General features: G+C 45.6%; 2 long non-coding RNA genes across 3 annotated transcripts in view; one reads left to right on the top strand and one right to left on the bottom strand.

Annotated features, from left to right (window-relative positions):
- LOC134988366 (uncharacterized) overlaps window positions 1–18,231 on the bottom strand; it is a 333,162-nt gene that overhangs the window by 255,433 nt on the left and 59,498 nt on the right. The window lies entirely within an intron of this gene.
- LOC134988379 (uncharacterized) overlaps window positions 1–18,231 on the top strand; it is an 81,002-nt gene that overhangs the window by 6,821 nt on the left and 55,950 nt on the right. The window lies entirely within an intron of this gene.

The raw sequence follows: 18,231 nt of genomic DNA, 5'->3' as shown, positions 1-18,231 counted from the left end.
TTAAACATCCTGTGAGGGGTGGACTTAGCTGTGAGGAAAGTACAGCCTTTGGAAAAAGGGGAGGGTTAATATATATAGGGAATGCTAGGCCAGCTTGGTCTCTCTTGCTGCTGAATTGCCTTCCCGCCCTCCCGCCCTGTTGGTAGAGGTTCTGGCACGGAGTGCCTTGGCGTTGAATTGTTGGCTGGTTTTATCGTTGGCTATTTATTGGCGGAAAAGAACGGCAGGTTGTAGTTTGTATTGTTAGCTGTAGTGATTTACAGTTTGGTGTGGTTTAGGTGCACTCACCTCCATCGACTTTTAGGGCCGCTCGACCACCCGTCCGGGGGCAGCGGCAGGCACCCATCAGGGTGGGTAGTCACCGTGGGGGTTGAGTTGGGCACCTATTACCGATTTTATAGTTTGTATTTAAATTAGGATAGTTTTGAATTTTAACGTTTATAAGGTTAGCGTCAGTTCAATAGAGCCGTTCTTTTTTTCTGCCACCATATGCCGGCTGAATCGGCATGTTAACAAAATTTTTCAATTTACAGGTTTGCTAATGGTTAGGGTATAATAAATAGCTAGCAATTTTTCTGCCAAATTCAAGTCTCCGTGTCATTATTTCTTGGTATTAGAGGTAATGAATGCTTTACTTTGAATGAAGGGGTCCACCGAGTATCATTAGGATGTTTATAGAATAATTAATAAAATAGAGATGACAGCTCAAAAGGACAGTATCCTGTGAGTGATGGCTAGCATAAAGGGATAACTCAAATAAGATACAAGTATTCTAACAAACAGCGCAGCTTAATAGCAAACATTAATAAAGATGATGTGGAGACCATACAAACTCCACACCAGACCAAGCAGTTATAGTCAATAAGATCAAATTTAGCTAGATACATACATCCCACATTGGCAGTGGATACAAGAAATCCTGGAGCAATAGAATGTAAGTGGAACAGGTGTGGAGAACATACAGACTCCACATCAACACAAGAACTACCAACAGGGTTCTACTAAGAACTACTTAAAGCAAACACCCATTAAATGAAGCAATTGAGGCCCTGATGTTCATTGAGTCCTCTAGGAGACATTGTGTCAAGCAAATGGATCCATTTAGCTTCCCTTTTAAGCAACAGGAGACCTCTATCACCCCCCCGTCTAAGTGGGGGAATATGGTCTATAATGCGATATCGTAGTTGTGCCAAAGAGTGGCGGGCTGACACAAAATGCCTAGAAATCGGTTGGTCGCTTTTTCCTGAACTGAGTGCAGCTCTAATAACGGATCTATGCGCCGCCATGCGTTCTTTAAAGGCGCATTCCGTTTTGCCCACATAATGTAGGCCGCAAGGACAGCTCAGCAGGTACACCACAAATTTGGTTGTACAGGTCACCCGGTGGAGGATTTTAAATTTCTTTCCAGTATAGGGGTGACAAAAGCTGTCACCAGCAATCATGTGACTGCAGGTCGTGCAGCCTAAGCATTTGAAACAGCCCAAACGTGTCGGGTTAAGAAAACCCAAAGATTTAACCTCATGTGGTAACGGAAATTGAATATCCGTTTTTACCACATAATCTCTCACGTTCTTATAAGCTGGCATTATTTTAGTATGGGCTAGGCTATTGAAATGTTTATCGGACTGCACCACTGGCCACAGGGACTTAGTTAGCCTATTGATCTGGTTGCTGGAACAGTGAAATTTGTTGGTCCAAATTAGGCGATCTTTTGTTTTTTTGTTTTTTTTTAAAGTTAGAATTTTTATTGAGGTTGATCAGTAATCAAAACGTTAACAAGAACAAACTTGTGCAGGTTAAGGAAATTGAACATGAAGACAAACATTTTACATACCAAATCAGAACAGTAGAGACATTTCCATGAAATTATAGGCCAACAGGTACTAGTAATATGTGCCCTGCATATCTCTAAACGTGGATCTGACCTTTCTCATTTTATTTTACCGATATAGTATAAAATTTATACCAAAACAGAGTGTAAACTTGTGAAGAGTGAAAGTAAGAAAGAAAAAGAAAAGGAAGGGAGAGAAGAAGCTAGAGAATGTATCTTAATAAAGGGGAAGCATTGGGGAAGTTACATATAGGGAAATAAGAGAATGGGAACAGTCCACTGTATTGGTAACAGAGGGGGAGACAACAGAGGTGATAGAGGTATTAGCAAAGTTAGTAGCATAAGCATTATCAACATAGTCCGGGCATTATCAACATAGTCCGGGCATCAATAAAGACCGAGCGAGGTACCAAGGAGACCAGATGTTGTGGAACTGGGCCACAGTGTTATTCCTCAGGCTTGTAATATATTCCATACTGGCTATATAATTAATCTTGGACAACAGTGATGCCTTGGAGGGAGGTTTATGGTCTTTCCAGCATTTAGCGATCAGAGATTTAGCCGCCATGCAAAGTAGTATGGTAAGCTTGTCTTGGGTTTTTGGTAGCAATGGTATGGGAGCATGCAGTAGAGCAGTTTCAGGGGAGAGGTCTAGATTATGTCCGCATGTTTGAGCAATAAGTGCTCCTACCATTTTCCAAAAGGGGCGAATAGAGGGGCACGCCCACCATATGTGGAAAAAGGTGCCCTCCTCTCCACAGAGTCTCCAACACAGATTTGATGTCGTGGGGTAAATGGAATGAAGTCTGGAGGGAACTAAGTACCACCTGGTGTAAACCTTATAGCATGTTTCCTTAAGTGCCACACTAATGGAAGCTTTTGCGATGCGCATTCTGATTTCTTCCCATTGATCATCTTCCAACGGATGGGAGAGATCTGATTCCCAGGCTAGTTCATGGGGTTCACGGGCAGGGGGGTCTGGGGTCAGAATAGAGTTGTATATTGTTGAGATATTCCCCTTTTTGCCGATTGAGAGTAAACACATATGTTCAAAGGATGTGGGTGGCTTCAAAGGTGTAGTTTTAAGCTGAGATTTGAGAAAGCTAAGAATTTGGATGTAATGGTATTGACACGAGGCTGGTAAACCAAGGCGCTCCTGAAAATCTCCAAAAGAGGTCGGTGCTGAGTGGCCTTTAACATGGATAAATCTCGTGATACCCTGAGATTGCCATGGGGCCGCTATTTTTCACTCGCAGCCTGGGGGAAAGGCAGGGTGTCCCCAGATAGGTGTTAAAGGTGAGGGGTATGAGGATAGATTGTAGGTGCTGCGGAGTTTGTCCCATAATCCAAGGGTGAATTTAATTGTGGGGATTGAATAGGCCGAGGCTGGTCTGCAGGACCTGGGGAGCCATAGAAGAGAGTCGAGGGGGACGCCCTGATATATTGAATTCTCAATATCGACCCATTTTCTGTGCCCTTGGGGGGAATGCCAGGACACCATGTGATTAAGGTGACAGGAATCAAAATAAGATTGAAGGTTAGGATATCCCAATCCGCCCGAGGTAACACTCTTAGTCAACAGTGTTCGTCTTAATCGAGATTTACGGTGAGCCCAGATAAATTTGTTGCACAGTGATTGCAAAGAGGCCAGAGTCACTCGGGGTACCATTATCGGGATGGTCTGAAATAGGTAAAGAATGCGGGGAAGGAAATTCATTTTCAGGGCGTTAATCCGTCCAATCCATGAAATGAATAATCTATCCCATTTATCCAGGTCTTGGGTGAGAGTTTTAATCATAGGAACATAATTAGTCTGGTATAGGCTGGAGTAGGATTTATTAATGAATATGCCGAGGTATTTGATAGCCGAGGGTCTCCAAAGAAAAGGGAAAGAGGAGGTTAGAATCAAGTGGGTCTGGGGTGGGATATTAAATGCAAGGGCCTCAGATTTGGTGTGGTTTATTTTGTAACCAGAGAGAGAACCGTATAGTAGTAATTCTTTTTGTAGATTAGGAAGAGAAATCAAAGGGTTAGATAAAGTCAAGAGCACGTCATCCGCAAATAAAGATATTTTGTATGAGCTCTGCCCCACTGTAATCCCCCCAATGTCCGAGTTAAGTCTAATACGGGCCGCAAGAGGTTCGATGCATAGAGCGAAAAGTAGGGGTGAAAGAGGGCAGCCCTGGCGAGTACCATTCTTCAAACTAAATCGAGGTGAGCTCAATCCATTGGTCAGGACCATAGATGAGGGGTTGGAATAGAGGGCCGCTATTGCAGTGATGAAATGACCATGGAGGCCAAACGTAGATAAAGTTGAAAACAAAAAGGGCCAGGAAATGCGATCAAATGCCTTTTCGGCGTCTAGCGCCAAGGCAATCGCTGGTGTTTTCGTCGAGTTTATTTGGTGAATCAAATTAATGGTGCGTCTGGTGTTGTCCGAGGCCTGGTGGCCAGGGATAAATCCCACTTGGTCAGGATCTATTAATGATGGCAACACAGCGTTCAGGCGAGTTGCTAGTATTTTGGCAAAAAGTTTGAGATCGGTATTTATCAAAGATATGGGTCTGTAATTTGTGCAATGCGAGGGATCTTTTCCGGACTTCGGGATTACAATAATGCGGGACGTCGTGGAGTCAGCATGGAAGGGCGTACCCCGTAATATTTTATTAAACAGGGAGATCATATGAGGGATGAGTTGAGGGGCGAAGGTTTTGTAATACACCATCGGATAGCCATCCGGACCAGGTGCTTTCGAAGGTTTCTGGGTTTTCAAAGCCGCTTCAATTTCCTCAGCAGAAATATCAGCATTGAGAGTAGAGTTAGTTTCCTCGTCTATATGAGGAAGAGCGCATGACTCTAGATATTGTTGTGCCTGGTCGGCTTGTGCTAAGGGGTCGGACGGGGGGTCAAGGTTATAGAGTGTCCTATAATAATCAAAGAAGATACTATTAATTTTTTTGGGGTCGTAGGTAATGTTACCTGAGGGTTGTCTAATAGTATGGATGCATTGGTTAGCTTTTTTGGCACGTAATTGGTTAGCTAATAAAGTATGTGCCTTGTTACTTTTATCGTAAAATGATTGGTTGGCCCATCGAAGCGAGCGCTCAATATTCTCTGCCAAGAGGGATTGTAGGTCATCTCGTGCTTTAGAAAGTTTGGCTAGAGTTTTTTTAGAGCGTGTGCATTTATGTTCCTGATCCAATGTTGCAATATTATCCGTTAACAGGGCAATTTGGTTTTCTCGGATTCTCTTACGACGGGATGCAAATTGGATAATGGATCCCCTGATAACCGCCTTATGGGCTTCCCATATAGTGGCTATATTGCAGTCACCTTCTACGTTAACCGCAAAATAATCCCGAAGCTCTGTTTTAATTAAGTCTTGGAACTTAGGGATCTTCAATAGTGTCTCGTTTAGTCACCATGTCGGTCTACCGTCAGGGATATCAAAAATGTCAAATGTCGCAATTAAAGCTGCATGGTCAGTCCAGGTAAGTGGGACTATCGAGGAAAAGCGAGCGGTGCGGGAGAGAGGTGCACAACTCAAGAACATATCAATACGAGAGTACACATCATGCGGATTAGAATAGAAGGTATAGTCCCTGGTGGTCGGGTTAAGGAATCGCCATACATCGAACAAACCAGCCTCGGCCAAGCCCCTGTGTAATACGGAGGAATTTGGGGTTTGACTACTACGCAAGGGGCCGGACCTGTCCATGCCCGTGAGAGCCATATTGAAGTCGCCACCAACAAGTATTTTACCTCGTCTATATGAGTAAAGGTCGTGGAAAAACTTACAAAATAATTTGGATTGGGCAGTGTTTGGAGAGTACAGGTTAGCCAAGGTAACCTCCTCGTGTCCAATTTTTCCTCTCACCATTACATAACGGCCTTCATTGTCGTGCTTACAGTCTAGGAATTGGAAAGGGACAGACCCCCTTATTAGGTTGGAGTACCAGGCCATAGGAAATTGTTTAGATGTCAGGGAGGGATGAGAATCTGATTTCAAGTGTGTCTCCTGTAAGAAAATCACGTCACCTTTTAATGTTTTGAGAGATCTGTGGAGATGAGAGCGTTTCTGGGGAGTGTTCAGCCCTTTGACATTAATGGACAGGCTCTTTAGCGGCATGATTGAAGCTGAAGAGGGGGTAATTCGCTGGAGATCCTTAGGGTCCCGGACTCTGCTAATATGGACGAGAGAGATAGGAAAAAAAAAAAAAACCCAGAAAAAATAAATAAAAAAACAACAACAAAGAATAAAAAGAGCAAAATAGGAGTGTGTGATTCCGTATACGTACAATATTAGTTAAATGAATCAAACTATCTGTGCTTACAGGGGTGTCAATACACAGGTGTACTGTAACCGGAGTCTAAGAGAGGAGGGGAGCAGAAGAATGAGGAACAAAAAAGAATAAAGCAGACGCAGTATCCAGTAGGCAGGATACTCGACTGCCAAGGTTGAGCTCTCAAAGAAAAGAAAAATGAGAGAGCTCGCTGGCGGGACACAAATGCAATATAACAGACGAGGGTATTACCCCTCTATGCTTGATAATAACTTTAATCCCTAAGAGTCGGGGGAGGAGGTATCGAGATAGGGCACTGACGCCCCCCACCCGAAACCACTAACAAACAGAACGTGCGGACCGGTGTGTAGCTAACTAAGATCTACTTCAGGGGCGAGATATTCCTAAACATAGAACACGATAATATGAGTGATCATATAACATATAGCAACATTTTAGTGATAACAATAAAACCAATGGTAATATCGCTGGACAGGTCGGCGGCCAGAGACAGTCCTCACGGTTTCGGAAAAGGATTCAATCCAGTAATCTGTCTATACGGCAATGGCTCCAGGCCGCCGACCAACACAGCGAGACAACAACATAGTACTACTTGAGGCATAAAGGTCCGCCAACAAGAACCTTCTAAGAAGAGAGTTAATGAGCATTCGTGTATGGAGCGGTACCTAAAACAGGGCTTACATAACAGTTGAGCAAGATTGAGAACAAAATCGGATAGAGTAAACGTTATAAAAACATTGAAATTAAACAAAAGGAGCTTCACATCTATGAGGTAGCAGCCGGAGTCAGCTGCAACTTTCGAAGCAATTTGTCCCCATCATCAGGAGAGCGAATGGTGTAAATTTTGCCATCAATCTCCACAATGAGGCGGAAAGGGAATCCCCAGCGATATTTATAACCATTGTCGCGCAGTGTGGAGGTGACAGAGCGTAAATCGCGTCGATTAGCAATGGTCACTGGTGACAGATCTTGATAAATCTGAAGCCGGGAGTCTTCAAATAAAATTGAAGTTGAGTTTCTGCATGCCAGAGTAATGCTATTTTTAATCTTGAAGGACAGAAATCGGAGGATAACATCGCGGGGAGGCTCCGAGTCCTTTGGTGTAGGTCTCAGGGCGTGGTGAGCTCTCTCTATCGAAATGGCAGAGTTTGAAAGCGACGGGATCAGGTGTAGAAACAAGCATTGGAGGTATGGTTCCAATTCAGAGGCTGTGATAGATTCAGGGACATTGCGGATGCGTAAATTGTTCCGCCTTTCGCGATTTTCGCTGTCCTCAACTTTATCCTTAAGGAGTTCCAGTTCGCTGGATAGGTAGCTCATGTCCTCCCCCACTTGTTTGTGGAGATTTTGTTGGTGGTCCACCCGTGATTCTAGCGCGGTTGTGCGTGAGTCCAGTGCCGCCATGTCGGATTTTAATTCCCCGATCGCTGTTTGAAGAGCTGTCGTAAATGAACCCTTAAGGTCTAGTATCATGTTCTGGAGGGACTGGATGTCCGCCTTGGTTGAGGGTGCATCCGTCTGATCCATGATGGGGGTGGGCATCGGTGAGGATGGAGACGAAGCTTCTGACGGTTTTTCCCGGCGTGAGAAGTGTTGTGAGATATCTTGTGAAGCTCCTGATTTTTTTGCTCTGGTGTTCGCTCTGCTCATAATATCTGTTGAAAGTAGAACGTCCGTTTAAGGAGTGGTAACAAGAATGGTCCACCTGGATGTTACGTGTTTAACAGTTGGTCCGGGTGAGGAAGAAGTCAGGCATTCGTGAAATTACATCATTTATAGGACTTGAGTCCCATTAATCTATGAAGACGGTGAGAGGGGTCCACGGGAGAGCGTCCTGATTTACAACACACTTTTCCGTGGTTGTATGAAATGTAGTGTAAGAGATAAAAAATAGCAGCTGCGGGGTTGAGATTTTGACTTGATTCCTTGTGAAAATAGGGAGAGTGTATTTTCACAGCTCCAGCAGGGGCAGCAGAGTGCAGATAAGATAGGATGTGCCTAATCTGCCACCTCCAAGATGGCCGCCATCAATAGTGTGTGGAGAGACTTCTTATGGGCATTCACAGCGGTGCCCCCAGGGGTTTATTTTACTTTTAGATGCCCCCAGGTCCCTCATCTATCTCCGCCCGTCCCCCCTGCCAGTTGCCGCGGCCAGCAGGCCTCTCGGAGTGGTGTAGCGCCTGCTTCCTGTCAGACGCCACACCCAAGATGGCCGCCGCCACCGGAGCTCCGTGATTCTGATCGGCTCCGGCCCTGCACCTCCAGGAGCTCTGAATTCCTCCTCGGCTGCCCTGTCAGGCCTCCCCAGGCAAGGGGTACGGGATGTGGTGGCGGGGTAAGTCCGGGGGCAACGTTTTAGCGGCCGGGCGATCCCGGGCGGGGGTATTAATAAATGATCTTTTGGTTTTTTAACGGCTGACGTGAGTGCAACAGATCTGGGAGTACTCAATACTTTAAGCTTAGTGGCCATTAGGTCATCAAGTGGATTCCCTCTCTGTTGGAATTTTATAACCATAGAATCTAATGCTTGTTCTACCGCACTCTCATCGCTTAGGATCCTGCGCACCCGCAGCATTTGAGAGTACGGGAGACCTTTTTTGAGAGGTACTGGGTGATGGCTAGACGCTAACAACATGTTGTTCCTGTCTGTAGGCTTAACAAAAAGCTTGGTATTGATTTTACCATCAACAATCTGAATGCATACATCCAAAAAGTTAGCGCTCCTGTGCTCAAGGCTATAGGTAAACTTTACTGGTGAATCTGATTCATTATGTCTAACAAGCAGAGACTCCAAAGTTTGTTGAGGCCCATCCCACAATAGCAGCAGATCATCAATATAACGTACATATAAGATGATCTGGGTGTTAAATTCTGAACGGTTCAGGAGCAAGGATTCCTCCACCGCAAACATAAAGCTGTTCGCGAATTAAGGCGCCACATTACTCCCCATTGCGCACCCCTGCAGTTGCAGGTAGTACGCGTTATTGAACATAAAATAGTTACGCTGTAGGGTGAGTTCAAGAAACCGAGAAAAAGGTCTATATCGGGACCTTTATACAATGGATTCCCTTCAATCAAAGACCTCACAGCCCAAATTCCTTCCTGATGAGGAATACATGTGTATAGGCTATTGACATCTATCGTTGCCAGTATGCACTCAGGCGGAATCTGTTGGAGCTCTCCCAACCGTTTCAACAACATAGTTGTGTCTTTAAGATATGATGCCTTAGCCTGCACACATGGTTGGAGATAGAAATCCAAATACATAGAAATTTTTTGATATAACGATCCCCTAGCCGATATAATGGGCCTAGCGGGAGGGCAGTGGGCATCCTTATGGATTTTAGGTAACGACTAGAGTAATGGGGTTACCGGAAATCTTGTAGTCAAAGCATCACATGTAGTTTGTAAGATCAATTCACTAGACACAGCCTCACTGAGAATCTTATCTAATTCCTGTTTAAATTGAGAGGTGGGATCAGCAGGGAGTTTGCGGTAGACATTGTTGTCACTCAGTTGGCGGTCCAATTCTAGCACATAGTCTGAAATATTCTGAATGACTATGGCCCCACCCTTATCGGCGGGGCGAATGACCACATCATCATATTTACTGAGTGACTGCAGTGCCTCCCACTCCTCACGACACAAATTCGAGTGACTGTTTTTTGGTATAGAAATCGCTTGTTGTACAGAACAATTTAGAGTGCGACAAAAAACTTTAATTGATTGATTATGAGACACAGGGTCAAATCTCGAATTCGTCCGTAGTGAAGATGGAAAGTCACCAACTGGATCCAACAAGGAAGGTTTATCATTGAAGTATTCCTTGAGACGTAATTGTCTCTCCAACTTAAATTGTTCGATCTTCCACTCAAAAGGATCAAATCTGTTGGTTGGCACAAAATTAAGTCCCTTAGAAAGAACTTGGGTTTCCATAGGAGAGAGAGTTCTGTCGGATAAATTGAAGATTATTTGTTCCGTTTGTAACGGGGACGTCCCGGACCTCGACCTCTTGTTCTGGCCCCCCCTCCTCGTACATTGCCTCCGGGGTCTGCAATTTGGGCCCTTGTACGAACCCCTAAAGGGGGACGACCGGAGATAGTATCCTGGGATTCCACCTCACTCGCTGAGGCATTTCCGTCTGTGGAGGTATCTGTGTCGATGGGAATCTGATTGTTCCGATGGGGGTAGCGTCTCCTGGTGAATCTGCCAGAGTTGGTCGTACCGGTGATCCACGGATATACTTGTTTCCGTGTGTAATCCATATTCACTTTCTCCAATTTGTTGCATTTGTACTGGATTAGCTCTTTTTTATACTTATCCACCTGTGTGGACAAATTGCCCAACCAATCATTGGTCTGATCTTCACTAAGTGTAGTTTTGTGGGAGATCTCAAAAGTCTCTATCTGAGCTCTGATGTTGGTGAGCTCACGAGTGACTTCCTCTATCACTAATAAAATTAAATCAAATGAGCACTTGTTTAATATGAAAATCCATTTTTTGCAGAATGGTACATTGAAGCGACCAATGGTCGGAACATTCTTAATCCTGAAGCCCCGGGGAATCTTTTCTTCACGGTGATAGTCCGATAGTGTTACCCCGTGACAATAGAAATCCTGCTCTCGCTTCTTAAGCTTCAGTAATTCTCTAAACAAGTGCACATTATCCACCTCACCACTGGTAGTACTTAATTGGTCTTTGAATCGGATGTTAGCTGCATCCACATCTGAATAGCTGAATGTATCTCCCTGTGTGAGATCAATCACAGCTAATAATGCATCCAGATCTGTATCCACCTGAGATGTCATAATGCTAGATAGGCTGCCACACAGATATCACTGTCCAAAGCAGATCTCAATACAGGTGCATGACAACAACCACGGTGCAGGTGTACTTAAAAACGTCCAATCAGAGAAATGCAAATAAATATAGAAAGAAATGATGACGGGTGCCAACCATAAGTCCATCCAAGCGTGCACGCTAGCAAATGGACCACATATAACAGCCAGTCAGGCGGCACTCCACTAACATCAGGAAATGAGGGTAAACTGCCGTGCCTTCCCATGGAGAGAGGAATAACACCTCCCTCAAAAATACAGCGTCTGTGCGGGCGGCACTCACGGCGGATAAAACAGGACAAAAGCCAAGGATACTGTTAACGTTTCAATGTAGATAATTACATTTTCATCAGGACAAATAAAACATGCAAACATACATACCTATATAGCCTATAATCTTGCTGTTTCTTTAACTCTGTATGAGCTTACCTTGAATATTATGCACTTTAATAGTATAGGATTTACAGTATCTGATATGCAGAACAGCATTTATTCTCTCTACAGGAATGCAATATGTGTATTCTTTCTGCACCTTATATGTGGTATCACTTGTTCACTTTGTCTTTGTTGTTTATGGTGTGCTTCGTTCAGGTTGTCATGACGCCGGACGGCGGCGCCTACGGATGACGTCATTGGACCGGGCGGGAAGTGACGGGCGGACGCGGCGGGCAGACGGCCTCATGCACAATCAGAGGAGGCTATATAGGTATGTATGTTTGCATGTTTTATTTGTCCTGATGAAAATGTAATTATCTACATTGAAACGTTGACAGTATCCTTGGCTTTTGTCCTGTTTTATCCGCCGTGAGTGCCGCCCGCACAGACGCTGTATATATATATATATATATATATATATATATATATACACACACACACTGTTGATTAAGAAGCGCTCACCCAGGCAAACAGCAAGTCTACCAATGGCACAGCACCGCCACCACACAAATGCTAAAGCAACTCCGAAATACATTCTAAAAACATCCAATACCCTTCGTCAGTAAGATTTACGTCATCTGGCCTAAACAGGGGGGCATCCTTGAATTGGATCAGCAAACCGCTTAGATCATCTTCCTTACCACTTCATCCATCACTGGACCAGGTTTCTTGGAATTCCACATGTGGCGTGGCACACTAGCCGACCAAATAAATCTGCAGAAGGCCAAGACTGGGACAATTCAAAATCCCAAATAAAAGCCAACGCAAATCCAACAACCTGTGCCCGCACAAATGATGGCCTCCTAGTTGACAAACCAAATTTTGTGGGACCCCAAATTACCTTATTGCAGTCATCATACAACCCTTCAGAGTCTTCCACAACATTCCACGAAAGCTTATCCAGTATATGTCCCGAGTCTGAGGGAAAATACAGTCATGGGTCATAGGTGTTAAAGAAGTCGCTGGACCTGAACCACTCACCTGAACAAACAAAGGAATGATTAAGGATGTTGGTAAAAACAACAAAAGGACATGGTAACCGGACCGGCGGCAACAGAGAAACCTATTAGGGTATATTCTGTAATAAGGTAAACTACTTGTTGCCTTCGTAGGAAACAAAAATATTCCTCACAGACTCCTGCAAAAGACAGCGAGTAGCTAGACCTCCGGTTAGCATGCCAAAACAAAAAAGTGTCTCACAGCATTTTACTTGGCTGAACGTATTGAGTCGACAATAGGCTACCGACTTCCGTCAACCCAGTGCTTGGATGTCAGAAGCTGGGAACTCTGTGGCAGCAGCCAAGTGGCCATACCCATCTGGAACAAAGGTGGCAAAAACACCACAAGGAAGGCCCAAAAACATACTGTAATACAAAGCTTCAAAATCAAACTGAATTAATATTTAGTAAAGGGAGACCCATCCTGATGCACAAGCCAGGATACAATCTCCTTCAGACGTGCTGACACATAAGCCTGCCCTATGGATATCGGACATATCAAAGTATCTTGATAACTGGATAGAGAAACCCAGTGGCCACATCCTAGCTGGTCACAGTCTTGAAATGTAATTTTCCTAATAAACATGATTGTGCAATAAAACATTCCAGACAAGGAGGACTGATTCTGCTATCTTTGCATGTGCCACTGACGCACTAATACTGAACGTGCTATGAAAGTCCATTGTAAAGGCTACTTTAAAAAACATGGCTTCATAAACTTAATACCAAACACCCTCAACCACCGTCAATAGGAGGGGCGATATGTGGATGTTAATAGGCTTATCCTTCACCGCAGGCACCGCCCGAGCCCAATACCTTAAAGCCTTTGTAATTACAAAATCCTTAATGGGATCAGCACACCCATGGAAATATGCAAAATAAGCCAAATCAGCTCACCATTTTTTAATCAAAGGAAGGGAACAGCCTGTATCATAAGCTGACCAGAGTAAAGAGTGCGTCAGATGACGCTTTCACCTCTATCATGTGATGCAGATCAGTAATGTATCCATTCAACCCAACTTCCCAAGCCGCTTCATAAGAGCGCAACATCCCCAGACCAAGAGATCACCTGGTTAGTCCCTCCAATCAGGTTGAATAATTTGCCAAACATAAGGAGGACGGCTGTCACAACCTAGTGCGGCGTGAATCTATTTTGTATTACCTGCTAAAAAACAAATAATAGGTGTCAGAATGGGAAGGGGTGGGGGGAATGGCAAGTGCGCAGCTCACTTCCCTTCCCAAATATTTCAGAGGCGCCGGTTAATGTACTGGGATGCGGGGTGCATTTCGACCTCTATCTAGGGTTACCACTGGCAGCGGTCAGGGTGGAGATAATCTCCATTCCGGCTGCTCCACCTTCAGTAGCGGCTCTTGCCACGGGCAAGCAGGACTTTTGCCCGTGGTGCCGCTTATCCGGGGGCACAGCCGTGGCAAGAGCCGTTACTAACTGGGATGGCGGCGGCGGTGGTTAGGAGAGGGTCCTCTCCGCGAAGGGAATCTAGACGTGCAGTGAGGTAGCATCTAGTTTCCCTTCGCGGAGAGGACCTTTCTGTGCGGTGCTGGGAGAGACGTCATGACGTCTCTCCCATAGGTCAGAGGAGCAGCAGCCGGCGGCGGAGACGGAGTGCAGCGGTCGGGAAGCAGGAATGGGGCTGGTAAGTATTTTTTATTTTTTACTAGGGGCACAGCTACTGGTGGGCACGCTAAGGGGGGCACAACTACTGGGTCCACAACTAATGGGGGCACAGCTACAAGGGGGCACAGCTGCAGGGGGCATAACAGCTACTGCGGGCACAGCTGCAGGGGGCACAACAGCTGCAGGGGGCACAACTACTGGGGGCACAGCTGCAGGGGGCATTACAGCTGCAGGGGGCACAACAGCTGCAGGGGGCACAACAGCTACTGTGGGCACAGCTCTACAGGGTGCACAACTCTACAGGGGGCAAAACTACAGGGAGCAAAACTGACCACGCCCCTTTCCTATGAAGCCACGCCAAAGGAAACTTTCACCCTGGGCGCCACAAGGTCTAGAACCCGCCCTGTCCACCTTCTCCCTCCCAACAGCCCTTCTCCACCCACCTCTAGTGCCTCACTCCCTCCTGCACCCAGGTCCAACCCCTACAGTGTGTGGCTAGTTACTGTGGGCTGGCCCTGTGCCCTTCTCTCCTCCAACTTCATATGTTCCTCCCCTCTTCCCCCTCAGCTCTTCCCTAAGTCCTCGCCCCTCCCTCCCCCCAGCCCTCGCAATTGAATACTGAATTCTGTTGGAGCTTATAATGTAATTTTCAAAATGAAAAAACCTAGAATTAATCAGTAGTGATTATAAGACTGCATGACGGTATTATGTGGCAGATTCAGACCTGATCGATGCTGTGTGTTTTCGCACAGCAGACGATTATCGAACTACTACCCCTGCGTATGAACCGCAATGCGCATCGCCGAACAGAGACAGAATGGTACGAAAATTTCGATTGCACGGTGATTGACAGGAAGCGGACGTTTGTGGGTGGCAACTGCCCGTTTTCTTGGAGTGTCAGGAAATACGCAGGCGTTCCCAAGCGTTATCAGGGCAGGTGTGTGACGTCAGCTCCGGCCCCAAACAGTCTGATTTCTTTGCACTGGAGGAGAAAGTATTGAGCTACGCGCACACTGCACAGAATGGGAGAAACATTTGATGGTCAGTGTGATGAGAACGGATTTGCAGCTGGCCGCTGACTGAGGTGAATTTTCGCACAGCGTACACATGCATTCGCACACTTGCACGGGACGAATTTTAACTCCCCCTGGACGGCGACTATCTGATGGCAGGACAGTGTCATTTGCAGCACAGCGATTAGGTCTGAATTAGGCCCTATATGTTGAGATGCTTTTTCTACCCAACACTTTTTTTTATTTTAGCAGGGGTCAACCTTGAGGAGTATTTCACAATCTATTAATTTCGCTGTATTCAGCATTTATAGATCAAGCTCTTGATGGATCTCAAAGTAACTACAGTATTAGCAGCGTATAATTCATGAGATAAAGGTGCTGCTGTAATACCCCTTTCACATCGCACAAATAACCCGGTATCGACACGGCATATTGCCGTGTCGACACGGGTCAGTGTGCGATGTGAAAGCACTTTGCGTGAATTAGCGGGTCGCCTGACCCGGTAATTCAACCCGGTATAAAAGAAGGATTATACCCGGGATAAATACCGGGTCAGGTGCAGTGTGAATGGGAGCCGCTTCGATGCGACACGGTTCCCATTCACAGCATAGGGATAGGCGGCGCAGGAGATGAGCTTATCTCCCATCGCCGCCTCCACCCCCGCCCCTGCTGCTGCTGCGCCCCCCCGCTGCTATGGCAACCGACCCGGTATACTGCCGGGTCGGATAGCCATCAAAGGAGACCAAATGCCGGATCCCACCCGGTAAGGACACGTTTCTCTTACCGGGTGGGATCCGGCATTTGCGATCTGAAAGCGGTATTAGTTATATTATATAATGACCATGCTTATCAGACTACAGCAGCAGCAGGGCCGGTGCAAGGTTTCTCGACACCCTAGGCATAACTTCAGCCTACTGCCCCTAACCACCACCAGTACCCATTTCCCAGCCCTTAATTTGTGATAGGCAGGCTCTGTGGCACCGTCCCCAGATCCCTGCGCCCTAGGCAGCTGCCTAATGGTAGGGCCTGCCCTGAGCGGCCGGCATCTCATCAACTGTCACTTTCCGGCTTCCTGCCTTCTATGCAATTTTTTTAGAAACTTTATTAATAACGTAACAAATATGCATAACACGTACAATGCATATATTAACATATGAATATTTGTGGTGTGGCTAAGCAATTGCGTCATCCTAGCCATGATATCCCCCAGCTATACAATGAAGAAATTACCGGCATTGTACAGAAGGGGGTGTGGCTATGATGACATGATTCACAGTGATGTGCGGTGAGGAAAATGGTGGAGGAGGCACTGACTAGTATTAGGGCCAGATTTACACACACATATATGAACCTGAGGGTACATGTGGACTTTATATAAAGGTGCAGCAGTATCTACTGCTGGGATTTTATACTCCAGAGTTTTGACCATTAAAATTATTAGAATAATATAACGAAGATATTTATAACATATTTGTACATCTAATTATGAGAGGAGAGGACAGGCTCTGCTTCACCCGACCACACGTCACTGGCAACTCGGCGCGAATCGCGTCATCAGCCACCCAGTCCACCAGGGTTGGACTGGCCTACAGGGTTACAGGGAAAACCACCGGTAGGCCCCACTGCCAGGGGGCACACCTCCTCCTCTATGGCTCAGGTCCCGGCTGTGCACTTGAATTGCATATTATACATATTATCTACAGTGCATTGCAGTTATTAATCTGGTACATTATCATGCATGCACTAGCAGTATTTTCTATATATATTTATCATGGGGCCCATACCATGTTAGCCAAGACTCTGTGGTAGCTGGCCACACCCCTAAACATGGGCCTTTACCTCTGTATTCCCCCGGTGGGCCCTCCATGCCCCAGTCCAACACTGCAGTCCACCAACTTTTCTGTTAATGGACGACAGATGCGGACGGCTTCGGAAAACTGGCCCACTTTCCCCAGGGGGCTGGGAGCTTCACCCGATTTTCGGGAGTTTCCCGGCTGTTCCAGGCGAGTAGCCAAGTATGGTCCAAATTCTTTCCTCGTCTGCTTGCAGTGACCATTGGGGCTCATACACAGTGTGACTCGGATGCATGCACAGACTTAAAGAATCGGCCATTTCTGTGCGACATCAATACTATGTCCACCTCCGGTTCAGGCCCTACAATGCCATGAAGCAGAAGGTCCTTCTGTGTTATACTGAAATTGTGTCAATACCACTTAATCCTCACAAACGAGTTTAATAATTTACAGTGCATCCGGAAAGTATTCATAGCGCTTCACTTTTTCCACATTTTGTTATTTTACAGCTTTATTCCAAAATTTAATAAATTAATTTTTCCCTCAAAATTCTTCACACAATACCCCATAATGACAACGTGAAAAAAGTTTTTTTTATAGTTTTTTGCAAATTTATTAAAAATAAAAACTAAGAAATCACATGTACATAAGTATTCACAGCATTTGCCATTAAGCTCAAAATTTAGCTCAGGTGCATCCTGTTCAAAACTAATCATCCTTGAGATGTTCCTATAGCTTAATTGGAGTCCCCCTGTGATAAATTCAGTTGATTGGACATGATTTGAAAAGGTACACACCTGTCTATACAAGGTCCCACACTTGACAGTGGATGTCTGAGCACAAACCAAGCATGAAGTCAAAGGAATTGTCTGTAGACCTTCGAGACAGGATTGTCTCGAGGCACAAATGTGGGGAAAGGTACAGAAAAATATCTGCTGCTTTGAAGGTGCCAATGAGCACAGTGGCCTCCATCATCCGTAAATGGAAGAAGTTCGGAATAATCAGGATTCTTCCTAGAGCTGGCCGGACGTCTAAACTGTGCGATCCGGGGAGAAGGGCCCTAGTCAGGGAGGTGACAAAGAATCCACTGGTCACTTTGTAAGAGCTACAGCATTCCTCTGTGGAGAGAGGAGATCCTTCCAGAAGGACAACCATCTCTGCAGCAATCCAACAATCAGGCCTGTATGGTAGAGTAATGAAATAGTAGCTATAGAGTGAAGTAACTTCGCCTTTCTAGCTGCAGCTCAGTCCCTGCTCACAAGAGCACCAAGTCTTGATCAGCATACAAAAACAAACAAAAGAGAGCAGTCCTCGAGCACTGCTAGATTTTCTCAGACTCGTCCTGTAGACACCGATCTGCACTGTTGGTGTATATGGAAGAAA

The sequence above is a fragment of the Pseudophryne corroboree genome, chromosome 2, assembly GCF_028390025.1.
Source record: "Pseudophryne corroboree isolate aPseCor3 chromosome 2, aPseCor3.hap2, whole genome shotgun sequence".
In the NCBI taxonomy this organism is placed as follows: Eukaryota; Metazoa; Chordata; class Amphibia; order Anura; family Myobatrachidae; genus Pseudophryne; species Pseudophryne corroboree.
This window is presented reverse-complemented; position numbering and strand designations above follow the sequence as displayed.